Below are 16756 nucleotides of genomic sequence, written 5' to 3' on the forward strand. Positions count from 1 at the left end.
TTTATTTCTATAAAAATGTTTATCAAAATTTTATTTCTATAAAAAATTTTCTCAAAATTTTATTTCTAAAGAAAATTTTGACAAAAATTTTATTTCTATAGAAATTTTTTGCAAAATTTTATTTCTATAGAAAATTTTGTCGAAAATTTTATTTCTATAGAAAATTTTGTCGAAAATTTTATTTCTATAGAAAATTTTTGGAATTTTTTTTGTAGAAAATTTTGTGAAATTTTATTTTTATAGAAAATTTTGTGAAATTTTTATTTTTATAGAAAGTTTTGTCACAATTTTATTTTTATAGAAAATTTTATTTTTTATCGAAAAATTTTCTCAAAATTTTATTTCTATAAAAAATTTTCTCAAAATTTTATTTCTATAGAAAATTTTCTCAAAATTTTTTTCTATAAAAAATTTTCTCAAAATTTTATTTCTATAGAACATTTTGTCAAAATTTTATTTCTATAGAAAATTTTGCCAAATTTTATTTCTATAGAAAATTTTGTCAAAATTTTATTTTTATAGAATTTTAGAATATTCTAAGAACTGGAAATTTTCGTATTCACCTTGAAATTGCGATATAGGGAATAATAGGGATAATTTAAGTTCCAGCATGATTGCATTTTTTTTGAAATGTTGACCATTTCCGATAAACTGTCTTGACATATTGCAAAGTGCCCTTTCATCTCTTACATGTATATTCTCTCTCTCTCTCTCTCTATTTCAGTGCAAAGGGCAAAGACCGACAGATATATTCTTTTAATATAGTCTTCATGGTCTTCTTATTGACTCCCATCGTTGTTTTTTTGTTCACTCATAGTGCTTGTATAACAAATGTGTTGCGTTTGTCACTTCTTTGAATCGCAGTGAATAAATGAGTATGTGTGCGGGCGATGATGAGAAGCTGCAAAAGGAAGCGTGTTGGAATTGGCTGTGAAAGCGTGCAATTTCCGTAGTATCCGTTTCCGTATCCTTATAAAACACTCACAAACACACACAACTACAAGCGACTTTAACTTTACTACATACATTTCTCCATGTCCTTCACTTTGCACAAAGGATATATTCAGCAAAGTCATGTTGTCCATACTGTGCTGGGTCATACAAAACTTATGTCATTGGCATGACTACACCATTACACCGGAGAGGAGGAGAGCCAACCAGTTGGCTCCATTTGTCTCTTTCTTGTCCATCTTTTGTGGATGATTTTATGCATTTACCATGACAGTCTGGGTTGATGCGATTATGGCAGAGGAACAAATTAACATAATTTATGCAACAACTCCTCTTTGTGATTAGCTGTTGGACATGCAAGAAAAGCTACAAAGTTTTCGCATGCACAACATGCAACCATTCTTAAAATGGAAATTCAAAGTAAATCAGCTTATCAAAGGTTTTGCTAATTGACCAAAAGTGGACGATATTACTATCGATCTGGAACAATTGAGACACTAGAGAGAGAATAAATTTTCTCTCTAATAAATATTCTATAAAAATAAAATTCTAATAAATTTTTTTATAGAAATAAAAGTTTGACAAGAAATAAAATTTTACAAAATTTTCTATAAAAAAATTGACAAAATGTTCTATTGAAATAAAATTTTGCAACTACTTTCTATAGAAATTAAATTTTGTCAAAATTTTGTATAGAAATAAAATTTTGGCAACATTTTCTATAGAAATAAAATTTTGACAAAATTTTCTATAGAAATAAAATTTTGACAAAATTTTCTATAAAAATAAAATTTTGTCAAAACTGTCTATAGAAATAAAATTTTGTCAAAATTTTCTATAGAAATAAAATTCTGACAAAATTTTCTATATATATAAAATTTTGTTAAAATTTTCTATAGATATAAAATTTTGTTAAAATTTTCTATAAAACAAAAATTTGTCAAAATTTCTATAGAAATAAAATTTTTTCAACATTTTCTATAGAAATAACATTTTGTCAAAACTGTCTATAGAAATAAAATTCTGACAAAATTTTCTATAGATATAAAATTTTGTCAAAATTTTCTATAAAACAAAAATTTGTCAAAATTTCTATAGAAATAAAATTTTGTTAAAATTTTCTATAGAAATACAATGTTGTCAAAATTTTCTATAGAAATAACATTTTGTCAAAATTTTCTATTGAAATAAAATTTTGCAACTATTTTCTATAGAAATTAAATTTTGTCAAAATTTTATATAGAAATAAAATTTTGGCAACATTTTCTATAGAAATAAAATTTTGACAAAATTTTCTATAGAAATAAAATATTGACAAAATTTTCTATAAAAATAAAGTTTTGTCAAAACTGTCTATAGAAATAAAATTCTGACAAAATTTTCTATAGATATAAAATTTGTCAAAATTTCTATAGAAATAAAATTTTGTCAAAATTTTCTATAGAAGTAAAATTTTGTCAAAATTTTCTATAGAAATAACACTTTGTCAAAATTTTCTATAGAAATAACATTTTGTCAAAATTTTCTATAGAAATAAAATTTTGTCAAAATTTTCTATAGAAGTAAAATTTTATCAAAATTTTCTACAGAAATAAAATTTTGTCAAAATTTTCTATAGAAGTAAAATTTTATCAAAATTTTCTACAGAAATAAAATTTTGTTAAAATTTTCAATAGAAATAAAATTTTGCAAAAATTTACTATAAAATAAAATTTTGTCAAAATTTTCTATAGAAAGAATTTTTGTACAAAATTTTCTACAAAAAAATTTTTCAAAAATTTTCTTATAGATATAAAATTTTGACAAAATTTTTATAGTTCTAAAATTTTGACAAAATTTTCTATAGATATAACATTTTGACAAAATTTAATATAAAATGAAATTTTGACAAAGTTTTCTATAGAAATAAAATGTTGAAAATATTTTCTACGGAATTGAAACTTTGTTAATATTGACAAGAAATAAAATTTTACAAAATTTTCTATAAAAAAATTGACAAAATGTTCTATTGAAATAAAATTTTGCAACTACTTTCTATAGAAATTAAATTTTGTCAAAATTTTGTATAGAAATAAAATTTTGGCAACATTTTCTATAGAAATAAAATTTTGACAAAATTTTCTATAGAAATAAAATTTTGACAAAATTTTCTATAAAAATAAAATTTGTCAAAACTGTCTATAGAAATAAAATTTTGTCAAAATTTTCTATAGAAATAAAATTCTGACAAAATTTTCTATAGATATAAAATTTTGTTAAAATTTTCTATAGATATAAAATTTTGTTAAAATTTTCTATAAAACAAAAATTTGTCAAAATTTCTATAGAAATAAAATTTTTTCAACATTTTCTATAGAAATAACATTTTGTCAAAACTGTCTATAGAAATAAAATTCTGACAAAATTTTCTATAGATATAAAATTTTGTCAAAATTTTCTATAAAACAAAAATTTGTCAAAATTTCTATAGAAATAAAATTTTTATCTAATTATACAATTATTATTCGAGCTTTATGGACAGATATTTTCTCCATAAGGAGTTAGCATAAAGGGCCCAAAATTGAGTTATCTCTCCCAGCCAGATCTATACTAAAGGCTGTGGAAAGGTTCATTCGCCCGAACCGAAACATGTACAGTCCAGGCGTGTATAGATTTGTATCTGGCGTTTTCTTTCCAATGGCTCTATTAACCATGTTCCTTAATCTATATCTGTCCATAAAGCTCGAATAATAATTGTATAATTAGATATAATGCATTTGGACGTCAATTGCCTGTTTCGGTATCAGGCTAACATGTAATATAATAAGCAACGATGAGCCCGTCGTAAAACTAGGAAAAACACGACTAATGTACGCGTTAGAATTGTTGTTGTATCCTGGAAACCAGTTTCTGTTAATTGTCATATGTTGTAGTTGACTGTAGAAACAATAAGCATTGTTCGACTGTTCACCACTTAGGTGAATTCTAACAAATTAGCTTTCTAAAAATAAATTTCGTGTTGTTGCATTACTATGTAACAAAACGAAATAAAAATAAGATTAAGGGACTTGTAAGTTATATGAAAAGATGATGTACAGTGGGAGAAAAGATGATTCAATTTGTAAGAGGAAATTTCCCAAATGTTTTCTCCATAAGGAGTTAGCATAAAGGGCCCAAAATTGAGTTATCTCTCCCAGCCAGATCTATACTAAAGGCTGTGGAAAGGTTCATTCGCCCGAACCGAAACATGTACAGTCCAGGCGTGTATAGATTTGTATCTGGCGTTTTCTTTTCAATGGCTCTATTAACCATGTTCCTTAATCTATATCTGTCCATAAAGCTCGAATAATAATTGTATAATTAGATATAATGCATTTGGACGTCAATTGCCTGTTTCGGTATCAGGCTAACATGTAATATAAGAAATAAAATTTTGTTAAAATTTTCTATAGAAATACAATGTTGTCAAAATTTTCTATAGAAATAACATTTTGTCAAAATTTTCTATTGAAATAAAATTTTGCAACTATTTTCTATAGAAATTAAATTTTGTCAAAATTTTATATAGAAATAAAATTTTGGCAACATTTTCTATAGAAATAAAATTTTGACAAAATTTTCTATAGAAATAAAATATTGACAAAATTTTCTATAAAAATAAAATTTTGTCAAAACTGTCTATAGAAATAATATTCTGACAAAATTTTCTATAGATATAAAATTTGTCAAAATTTCTATAGAAATAAAATTTTGTCAAAATTTTCTATAGAAATAAAATTTTGTCAAAATTTTCTATAGAAATAACACTTTGTCAAAATTTTCTATATAAATAACATTTTGTCAAAATTTTCTATAGAAATAAAATTTTGTCAAAATTTTCTATAGAAGTAAAATTTTATCAAAATTTTCTACAGAAATAAAATTTTGTTAAAATTTTCAATAGAAATAAAATTTTGCAAAAATTTACTATAAAATAAAATTTTGTCAAAATTTTCTATAGAAAGAATTTTTGTACAAAATTTTCTACAAAAAAATTTTTCAAAAATTTTCTTATAGATATAAAATTTTGACAAAATTTTCTATAGTTCTAAAATTTTGACAAAATTTTCTATAGATATAACATTTTGACAAAATTTAATATAAAATGAAATTTTGACAGAGTTTTCTATAGAAATAAAATGTTGAAAATATTTTCTACGGAATTAGAACTTTGTTAATATTTTCCATAGAAATAAAATGTTGTCAAAATTTTCTATAAAATTTTGTCAAAATATTCTATAAAATTTTGCAAAATAAGATTTTTTGTTTGTTAGTTTTTTGGTAAAAGTTTTGGTAGATTATTTTTACCCGAGTGGCAACCGTGATATCCACCCTAGTGAATCAATGGTCAATTGCTTAAAATCGTTTATAGGCATATTATAATGTGTGGATGTAGGTTCATCCTCATTGGCGATAGTTTCTCGGTTTTTCGCAGATAGATTCTGATCTAGTCCCTGCTCGGGCGCCACGATCCCCCCGATGATTTCTAGGCGAGCATTATATCAATTGGAAAAATTAATTTTGCAAAATTTTATTTCTATAGAAAGTTTGTGCAAAATTTCCTTTCTATAGAAAATGTTTGAAAAAATTTATTTCTATAGAAAATTTTGTCAAAATTTTATTTCTTAGAAAATATTGTGAAAATTTTATTTCTATAGAATATTTTCGAAAAATTTCATTTCTATGGAAAATTTTGTCAAAATTTTATTTCTATAGAAAATTTTGTAAAAATTTTCTTTCTAAAGAAAATTTTTGTAAAATTTTATTTCTATAGAAATTTTTTGGAAAATTGTATTTGTATAGAAAATTTTGAAAATTTTTAAAATTTTTATTTCTATAGAAAATTTTGAAAATTTTTTTATTCTATAAAAAATTTTGAAAATTTTTATTTCTATAGAAAATTTTTGCAAAATTTTATTTCTATAGAAAATTTTTGCAAAATTTTATTTGTATAGAAAATTTTGAAAAATTTTATTTGTATAGAAAATTTTGTCAAAATTTTATTTCTTTATAAAATGTTGTCCAAATTTTATTTCCATATAATATTTTTGCAAAATTTTATGTCTACAGAAAATTTTTGCAAAATTTTATTTCTGTAGAAACTTTTTAAAAATTGTTTTTTGTCCATTGGGGGTTTGTACTTAAATCATATTTGTTGTTTTGATCTCAGCTTTAAAACCATTGTGTTGACTAAACTACAAGAGTAACTTAACCAACAGAGGAAAAGAATGTTTGTAAAATTTATTTGGGCAAAGCCCATAGACTGCAAGATGGTTGGATGGACGCACGTTTCGGAATTATCACATTCCTCATCAGCATCATCTACTTGCAGCAAAACTATCAACCAATTATCAGAATAAATTCAGGCAGTTCACTAAACCCGTGGTGAACCACACTTGAACCTTCCGAAAAAAGGTTTATGATATGATTTTATTTCTATAGAAAATTTAGTCAAAAAGTTGTTTCTATAGAAAATTTTATCAAAATTTCATTTCTATAGAAAATTTTGTCAAAATTTTATTTGTATAGAAAATTTTGTCAAAATTTTATTTGTATAGAAAATTTTGTCAAAATTTTATTTCTATTGAAAATTTTGTCAAAATTTTATTTCTATAGAAAATTTTGTCAAAATTTTATTTCTATAGAAAATTTTGTCAAAATTTTATTTCTATAGAAAATTTTGTCAAAATTTTATTTCTATAGAAAATTTTGTCAAAATTTTATTTCTATAGAAAATTTTGTCAAAATTTAATTTCTATAGAAAATGTTTCCAAAATTTTATTTCTATAGAAAATGTTGTCAAAATTTTATTTCCATAGAGAATTTTATCAAAATTTCATTTCTATAGAAAATTTTTCCAAAAATGTTATTTCTATAGAAAATTTTATCAAAATTTCATTTCTATAGAAAATTTTGTCAAAATTTTATTTCCATAGAAAATTTTGCAAAATTTTATTTCTACAGAAAATGTTTGCAAAATTTTATTTCTTTAGAAACTTTTTGAACTATTTTATTTTTATTGAAAATTTAGTCAAAATTTCATTTCTATAGAAAATTTTGTCAAAATTTCTTTTCTATAGAAAATGTTTCCAAAATTTTATTTCTATAGAAAATTTTGTCAAAATTTTATTTCCATAGAGAATTTTATCAAAATTTCATTTCTATAGAAAATTTTGTCAAAATGTTATTTCCATAGAAAACTTTTGCAAAATTTTATTTCTACGGAAAATGTTAGCAAAATTTTATTTCTTTAGAAACTTTTTGAACAATTTTATTTTTATTGAAAATTTAGTCAAAATTTAATTTCTGTAGAAAATTTTTCCAAAATTTCTATAGAAAATTTTGTCAAAATTTCATTTCTATAGAAAATGTTTCCAAAATTTTATTCCTATAGAAAATTTTGTCAAAATTTTATTTCTATAGAAAATTTTGTCAAAATTTTATTTCCATAGAAAATTTTTGCAAAATTTTATTTCTACGGAAAATATTTGCAAAATTTTATTTATTTAGAAACTTTTTAAACAATTTTATTTTTATTGAAAATTTAGTCAAAATTTCATTTTATTTCGATAGAAAAATTTTGCAAAATTTTATTTTTATAAATTTTATTTCAAAATTTTATTTCTATAAATTTTATTTCAAAATTTTAGTTCTAAAGAAAATTTTGTCAAAATTGTAGTTCTAAAGAAATTTTTTCAAAATTTGATTGCTATAGAAAATTTTGCAAAATTTTATTTCTATAGACAATTTTTGCACAATTTTATTTCTATAGAAAATGTTTGCAAAATTTTATTTATTTCTAATAACTTATGTAGCCTGCAAGTAAGCCTGCCGTTACAGACTCCGATTGTTATCTAACCTGCCTTGGATAATAAGGAATTATGATGACAGAAAACTGGCAATGCATCAGAACCTCTTTAGATAAGATATTCTGAGTTTATCACAACAACAACAACGGAAAAAAAGAAAAAATGTGTGTTCACTAAAAGCTTCCACGCCTAATGACGGGCTAAGGCATTCGCGGGCTATGAAAAAAAAACCTAATGCATTTCTAACTTCTGCTTTGTGCTGTCCTTCTCATCTCCTCTATATCCTGAATATTGACAGATGACGTCTTATTGGATTTTGGTTTTATCTGTCCGTCCTTCCCTTCGCCTGCACGCTTTTCACTTTTCTGCACATGAAACATGAAATCAGTGGACAATAGCTTACAGTTGTCATGACATTGCCATTCTGTGTCATGTTCCTGCTTCTGCTTTTTTTCAAACGTCTGTCCCATGGATATTCGCTGTCCGCCTTCTCATTCTCAAATGAGCCTCGTGATATGAGTGGGTGTGGATGACAGAGGGATATTATTGAAAGATTATGTGAATATATGTGGGCGTGTAGTGGTATCAATTGCCATTCTATGGCTCGGACATGAGTTTTTGTGAAAGATCCATGAATGTAAAAATACGGTTGAAGTGTAGTATAGTATGTCCATCATTCATGTATTCATTGGCATTTCATTCAAGTGAACCGAAATGCCTGGCTACTCTATATTGGATTGCATACACTGTGCTTGAATGTGGAATTTAATTTCTCAATTTTTTCTTGGGGGCTTAATCAAACCATTCCCCATGGAGAATAAAGGGTGATTCTTTTGAGGTTAGGATTTTCATGCATTAGTATTTGACAGATCACGTGGGATTTCAGACATGGTGTCAAAGAGAAAGATGCTCAGTATGCTTTGACATTTCATCATGAATAGACTTACTAACGAGCAACGCTTGCAAATCATTGAATTTTATTACCAAAATCAGTGTTCGGTTCGAAATGTGTTTATCGACAAATTTTGTTCAGCGATGAGGCTCATTTCTGGTTGAATGGCTACGTAAATAAGCAAAATTGCCGCATTTGGAGTGAAGAGCAACCAGAAGCCGTTCAAGAACTGCCCATGCATCCCGAAAAATGCACTGTTTGGTGTGGTTTGTACGCTGGTGGAATCATTGGACCGTATTTTTTCAAAGATGCTGTTGGACGCAACGTTACGGTGAATGGCGATCGCTATCGTTCGATGCTAACAAACTTTTTGTTGCCAAAAATGGAAGAACTGAACTTGGTTGACATGTGGTTTCAACAAGATGGCGCTACATGCCACACAGCTCGTGATTCTATGGCCATTTTGAGGGAAAACTTCGGAGAACAATTCATCTCAAGAAATGGACCGGTAAGTTGGCCACCAAGATCATGCGATTTGACGCCTTTAGACTATTTTTTGTGGGGCTACGTCAAGTCTAAAGTCTACAGAAATAAGCCAGCAACTATTCCAGCTTTGGAAGACAACATTTCCGAAGAAATTCGGGCTATTCCGGCCGAAATGCTCGAAAAAGTTGCCCAAAATTGGACTTTCCGAATGGCCCACCTAAGACGCAGCCGCGGTCAACATTTAAATGAAATTATCTTCAAAAAGTAAATGTCATGGACCAATCTAACGTTTCAAATAAAGAACCGATGAGATTTTATGCGTTTTTTAAAAAAAAAAAAGTTATCAAGCTCTTAACAAATCACCCTTTATAAGCAAGGAATCCCTACATAAACGAGACATTTAATTAGAACAAAGAAAAAATCAATAAAGAGTAAATCCCATAAAATGACCTAGGTTGTATCCGATTCACTAAGAAACATATCAGATCTTTGATTTGTCAAAAAAAAATTTTTTTTCTATAGAAAATTTTGACAAAATTTTATTTCTATAGAAAATTTTGTCAAAATTTTATTTCTATAGAACATTTTTGCAAAATTTTATTTCTATAGAAAATTTTCGTCAAAATTTTTATTTCTATGGAAAATTTTAGCAAAATTTTATTTCTATAGATAATCTTTGCAAACTTTTATTTCTATAGCCAAATTTGTCAAAATTTATTTTCTATTAAAAATTTGGCAAAATCTATTTCTATAGAAAATTTCTTTTAAATTTTATTTTTATATGGACAATTTTCTCAAAATTTTATTTCTGTAGCAAAATTTTGTCAAACATTTTATTTATATAGAAAATCTTTGCAAACTTTTATTTCTATAGAAAATTTTGTCAAAATTTTACTTCCATAGAAAATTTTGTCAAAATTTTACTTCCATAGAAAATTTTGTCAAAATTTTATTTCTATGGGAAATTTTGTGAAAATTTTATTTCTATAGAATTTTTTTTCAAAATTTTTATTTCTATCGAATTTTGTTTTCAAAAAATTTATTTCTATAAAAATTTTGTCAAAATGTTATTTCTATAGAAAATTTTGACAAAATTTTGTTTCCATAGAAAATTTTGTCAAAATTTTATTTCCATAGAAAATTTTGTCAAAATTTTATTTCCATAGAAAATTTTGTCAAAATTTTATTTCTGTAGAATATTTATGCAAAATTTTTTTTTATTCTACAGAATTTTATTTCTATAGAAAATTTTTGCAATTTTGTTTTCTACCGAAAATTTTTGGAAAATTTAGTTTCTATAGAAAATTTTATCAAAATTTGATTTCTGCAGGATTTTCTTCTTAAATTTTTTTTTCAAAAATTTTTATTTCTATGGAACATTTTTGTCAAAATTTTATTTCTGTGGAAAATTTTGTGAAAATTTTATTTCTATAGAAAATTTAGTCAATATTTTATTTCTATAAAAAATTTTCTCAAAATTTTATTTCTATAGAAAATTTTTGCAATTTTGTTTTCTATAGAAAATTTTTGCAAAATTTTATTTCTATAGAAAATTTTGTCAAAATTTGATTTCTCTAGGATTTTCTTCTTCAAATTTTTTTTTTTCAAAAATTTTATTTCTATAGAAAATTTTGTCAAAATTTTATTTCAATGGGAAATTTTTTGAAAATTTTATTTTTATAGATTGTTTTTTTTTTAATTTTATTTTTATAGATTGTTTTTTTTTTTTAATTTTATTTCAATAGATTTTTTTTGCAAAATTTTTTTTCTATAGAAAATTTAGTCAATATTTTATTTCTATAAAAATTTTTCTCAAAATTTCTATAGAAAATTTTTGCAATTTTTTTTCTATAGATAATTTTTGCAAAAATTTATTTCAATAGAAAATTTTGTCAAAATTTGATTTCTATGGGAAATTTTGTGAAGATTTTATTTCTATAGATTTTTTTTTTAAATGTTATTTTTATATAATTTTTTTTTCAAAAATTTTATTTCTATAGAAATGTTGTCTACATTTTATTTCTATAGAAAAATTTTTGCAAAAGTTTATTTCTATAAAAAAGTTTGTCAAAATTTTAGGTCTATAGATTTTTTTGCAAAGTTTTATTTCTATAAAAAATTTTCGTCAAAATTTTTATTTCTATGGAAAATTTTTGCAAATTTTTATTTCTATAGATAATCTTTGCACACTTTTATTTCTATAGCCAAATTTGTCAAAATTTATTTTCTATTAAAAATTTGGCAAAATCTATTTCTATAGAAAATTTCTTTTAAATTTTATTTTTATATGGACAATTTTCTCAAAATTTTATTTCTGTAGAAAATTTTGTCAAACATTTTATTTATATAGAAAATCTTTGCAAACTTTTATTTCTATAGAAAATTTTGTCAAAATTTTATTTCCATAGAAAATTTTGTCAAAATTTTATTTCTGTAGAATATTTATGCAAAATTTTATTTGTGTAGAAAATTTTCTCAAAATTTTATTTCTATAGAAAATTTTTGCAATTTTGTTTTCTATAGAAAATTTTTGCAAAATTTTATTTCTATAGAAAATTTTTGCAATTTTGTTTTCTATAGAAAATTTTTGCAAAATTTTATTTCTATAGAAAATTTTGTCAAAATTTGATTTCTGTAGGATTTTCTTCTTCAGAAAAAGTTTTTTTTTCAAAAATTTTATTTCTATAGAAAATTTTGTCAACATTTTAGGTCTATAGAATTTTTTGCAAAATTTTATTTCTATAAAAAATTTTGCCAAAATATTATTTAAAAAACACTGTATTGGTAGCAACATGTTTCTGGCTGACATTCATGCCATCAGTCATTGATTCATATCAATTGATGATTTGTGTGTTCATTGTCATTTCGTTTGAAATTGTCCCAGGACTAAAGCATGGCGGTCAGATAACTCAAAAAATCCTAGACGACCTTTAAAAGATAGCAAGCAACCGATATCGACCATTGAATGTGGCTTAAGTGTGAATGTGAATGGTATTTGTTTAAAATAAGTAATAAAATCAATTCGAAATTAATTTAATTTTTTTTATATTTCTCCTGGTATCCTGTCGCTCATTGTATGTGTTGGCATGTGTATTTGTGTGTTCATTTCTCACCCTCTCTCTTTCTCTCATCTTTTACTCATCACTCTCGTCTCTCATCCGTTTTCTGTTTTTTTGGTTTCCTTCGAGTTTTTGTGGTTGGTCTCTTTTACAAAGGATTTTGGAGGCAGCAATAAGAGAAGCCTTATTGATTCTTTGATTTAACATGGTACGCTTTATTGGAAACCAGGACCTCTTCCCCCTCCCCTGCTTCATTTATCCCTTGTCAATGTGAGGTTCTTAGTGTTTATTTTCATTTTTTCGTTGTTGTTTCCTCTTTTTTTCTCTAAGACATTGCATGTGGTTTAAATAAGATTTATGGCGTAGACCCCCCAGTAAAATGGAAAAAAGAAATGTTGAGGGATTTCCCACCACAACTCATCCAACCCTAGATATAAATAAATAAATCTAAAGCGGGTAACTCAGAGTTTTTTTTTTCATTTTCTTTAGAGATTTGCTCTTTTTTGGTGTGTTCGCCTGGATGCCACGTTAGTTGTGTGATATTGTTGCTAAATTGAATAAAAATTCAATAAAAGCTCGGTGTTTTTTTCCCTTTGATTTTGACTACCGGAAACGCAATGAAATATTTCGGTTAATTTAGTTTTCTGCTCTGAGTCCTTTTTGATATGTGGGTCCTGTCATCCAAGAAGGGTAGGTTTTTTAAGCTCCGGGTTTTTTGGTATTTTTTTTGTGGATTGAAATTGCATTAAATATATCTGAGAGGATTGAAATGAAAGGATTTGATTTTTTCCCAAGATTTTACTTTTTATACGAAGATAGCAAAAATGGGAATCCCAATGAATGAATCAGAAAGGAAGGAAAATTTTCAGAATTTTTCTAACCTAATTTGCAATTGTTATAATTTTCAATTCAATATCTATTGATTTCATTATAAAGTTTACACTCTCTCTCTCTCTCTCTCTGATGGTAAAGAAATAAATCAAAAGTAAAACAGTCATAATGGGGCTCGTAGTCACGGTTGCCACAGTATAAAAATACAACTTTGACAACATTTTCTATAGAAATAAAATTTTGACAAAATTTTCTATAGAAATAAAATTTTGACAAAATTTTCTATAGACTAAACTACAAGTGTAGCTTATCCAACAGAGGAAAATAATGTTTGTCAAATTTTAACAAAATTTTCTATAGAATTAAAATTTTGACAAAATTTTCAATAGAAATAAAATGTTGGCAAAATTTTCTACAGAAATAACATTTTGACAACATTTTCTATATAAATAAAATTTTTGACAAAATTTTCTATTTAAATAAAATTTTAACAAAATTTCTTATAGATATAAAATTTTTACAAAAATTTTCTCTAGAAATTAAAATTTTGAAAATTTTTCTATAGAAATAAAATTTTGACAAAATTTTCTATAGAAATAAAATTTTGACAAAATTTCCTATAGAAATAAAATTTTCACAAAATTTTCGATAGAAATAAAATTTTGACAAAAGTTTCTACAGAAATAAAATTTTGACAACATATTCTATAGAAATAAAATCTTGACAAAAATTTTTATAGAAATGAAATTTTTGACAAAATTTTCTATCTAAATAAAATTTTAATAAAATTTTCTATAGAAATAAAATTTTAACAAAATTTTCTACAGAAATAAAATTTTGACAAAATTTTCTATAAAAAAAATGACAAAATTTTCAATAGAAATAAAATTTTGACAAAATTTTCTACAGAAATAAAATTTTGACAACATTTTCTGTAGAAATAAAATGTTTACAAAATTTTCTATAGAAATTAAATTTTTGACAAAATTATCTATATAAGTAAAATTCTAACAAAATTTCTTATAGATATACAATTTTTACAAACAATTTCTATAGAATTTAAAATTTTGACAAAAATTTCTACAGAAATAAAATTTTGACAAAATTTTCTATAGAAATAAAATTTTGACAAAATTTTCTATAGAAAAAAATTTTGCATAAATTTTATTTCTATAAAATTTTGCAAACATTTTTTATAGAAATAAAATTTTGCAAAAATTTTCTATAGAAACAAAATTTTGCAAAAATTTTCTATAGAAACAAAATTTGGACACAATTTTCTATAGAAATAACATTTTGAGAAAATTTTCTATAGAAATAAAAATTTGCAAAAATTTTCTATAGAAATAAAATATTAACAAAATTTTCTATAGAATTAAAATTTTGACAAAATTTTCAATAGAAATAACATTTTGACAACATTTCCTCTAAAAACATTTTCTATAAGAAATGAAATTTTGACAGAATTTTCTATAGAAATTAAATTTTTGACAAAATTTTCTATCTAAATAAAGTTTTAACAAAATTTTCTATAGAAATAAAATTTTGACAAAATCTTGTATGGAAAAAAAATTGACAAAATTTTCTATAGAAATAAAATTTTGACAAAACTTTCTATAGAAATAAAATTTTGACAAAATTTTCTATAGAAATAAAATGTTGACAAAATTTTTTATGGAAATGACATTTTTGATAAAATTTTCTATCTAAATAAAATTTTAACAAAATTTTCTATAGAAATAAAATTTTGACAAAATAATCCATAGAAACTAAATTTTTCACAAAATTTTCTATAGAAATAAAATTTCGACAAAATTTTCAAGAGAAATAAAATTTTAACAAAAAAAATTTTGACAATATTTTCTGTAGAAATAAAATTTTGACAAAATTTTCTATAGAAATAAAATTTTGACAGAATTTTCTATACAAATAAAATTTTTGACAAATTTTTCTATAGAAAAAAATTTTGGAAAAATTTTCTAGAGAAATAAAATTTTGACAAAAGTTTCTTTAGAAATAAAATTTTGACAAAATTTTCTATAAAAATAAAATTTTAGCAAAATTTCCCATAGAAATAAAATTTTGGCAAAATTTTCTAAGGAAATAAAAGTTTGACAAAATTTTCTATAAAAATAAAATTTTGACAAATTTTTCTATAGAAATAAAAATTTGACAACGTTTTCTATAAAAATAATAGTTTGACTAAATGTAAAAAACAAAAAAAAAATGTGTTGACAAAATTTTCGCTAGGAATAAAATATTGACAGTTTTTATACCCTTCACCACTACTGTGGTACAGGGTATAATAAGTTTGTGCATTTGTATGTAACGCCAAGAAGGCGTAATCATAGACCAACCTTTTAGTATACGGATCGGCTTAGAATTAATTTCTGAGTCGATTTAGCGATGTCCGTCTGTCTGTCTGTCCGTCTGTCTGTCTGTTGATGTATTTTTGTGTGCAAAGTACAGCTCGCAGTTTTAGTCCGATTGTCCTAAAATTTGGTATAGAGTCCTGTTTCGGCTCAAAGACGATCCCTATTGATTTTGGAAAACATCGGTTCAGATTTAGATATAGCTGCCATATATATTTTTCACCGATCTGGTCATAATTGGCGTGTTTATCAACCGATCTTCCTCAAATTCCGTACATCCGAATATTTGATGGGTCTCGAAAAACTTGCAAAATATCAGCCAAATCGGTTCAGATTTAGATATAGCTCCCATATATAACTTTCGCCCGATTTACACTCATTTGCCCACAGAGGCCAATTTTTAACTCCGATTTAGTTGAAATTTTGCACAGAGAAGAGAATTAGCATTGTTGCTATGCGTGCCAAATTTGGTTGAAATCGGTTCAGATTTGGATATATCTCCCATATATGGCTTTCGCCCGATTTACACTCATATGACCACAGAGGCCAATTTTTAACTCCGATTTAGTTGAAATTTTGCACAGGGAGTAGAATTAGCAATGTAGCTATGCGTGCCAAATTTGGTTGACATCGGTTCAGATTTAGATATAGCTCCCATATATATGTTTTTCTGATTTCGACAAAAATGGTCAAAATACCAAAATTTTCCTTGTTAAGTCGCCACTGCTTAGTCGAAAATTTGTAAAAATGACTCTAATTTTCCTAAACTTCTAATACATATATAACGAGCGATAAATCATAAATAAACTTTTGCGAAGTTTCTTTAAATTGCTTCAGATTTAAATGTTTCCCATATTTTTTTACTAAAATTGTGTTCCACCCTAGTGCATTAGCCGACTTAAATTTTGAGTCTATAGATTTTGTAGAAGTCTATCAAATTCTGTCCAGATCGAGTGATATTTAAATGTATGTATTTGGGACAAACCTTTATATATAGCCCCCAACACATTTGACGGATGTGATATGGTATCGAAAATTTAGATCTACAAAGTGGTGCAGGGTATAATATAGTCGGCCCCGCCCGACTTTAGACTTTCCTTACTTGTTTTTACTAACATTGTGTTCCACCCTAGTGCATTAGCCGACTTAAATTTTGATTCTATAGATTTTGTAGAAGTCAAATTCTGTCCAGATCGAGTGATATTTAAATGTATGTATTTGGGACAAACTTTTATATATAGCCCCCAACACATTTAACGGATATGATATGGTATCGAAAATTTAGATCTACAAAGTGGTGCAGGGTATAATATAGTCGGCCCCGCCCGACTTTAGACT

General features: G+C 24.7%; 1 protein-coding gene across 2 annotated transcripts in view; it reads left to right on the plus strand.

The window, feature by feature from the left end:
- Nucleotides 1-16756, plus strand: part of LOC142237163 (Ig-like and fibronectin type-III domain-containing protein 2) — a 521807-nt gene that overhangs the window by 167998 nt on the left and 337053 nt on the right. The gene's annotated exons all lie outside the window — the stretch shown is intronic.

This window comes from Haematobia irritans, chromosome 4, assembly GCF_050003625.1.
Source record: "Haematobia irritans isolate KBUSLIRL chromosome 4, ASM5000362v1, whole genome shotgun sequence".
In the NCBI taxonomy this organism is placed as follows: domain Eukaryota; kingdom Metazoa; phylum Arthropoda; class Insecta; order Diptera; family Muscidae; genus Haematobia; species Haematobia irritans.